The sequence below is a fragment of the Eurypyga helias genome, unplaced genomic scaffold, assembly GCF_000690775.1.
Source record: "Eurypyga helias isolate BGI_N326 unplaced genomic scaffold, ASM69077v1 scaffold33815, whole genome shotgun sequence".
In the NCBI taxonomy this organism is placed as follows: domain Eukaryota; kingdom Metazoa; phylum Chordata; class Aves; order Eurypygiformes; family Eurypygidae; genus Eurypyga; species Eurypyga helias.
Genome location: NW_010253969.1, coordinates 1 through 242, shown reverse-complemented (window position 1 = coordinate 242; position 242 = coordinate 1).

The following is a 242-nucleotide window of genomic DNA, read 5'->3' as shown; positions in this document are numbered from 1 at the left end:
CCCCCCCAGCCTCGTTTCTCAGCCTCAGTGGCTCTGAATTGCCCACCCAGTGAGGGGGGCAGGAGGGCAAAGCTGGGGAGAGGGACCCCATGGGGTGCTGCCTGACCCCCCCTCCCAGCTCCGTGCTCCGGGGAGGAGTGGAGAGGGCAACAGGGAACCAAAGAGGAAGAGGAGGAGGTTGAGGACTCACAGGAGGCTCCTTGCAGGCGGCCCTGGCCCCTGGCAGACCTCAGGGGATGACA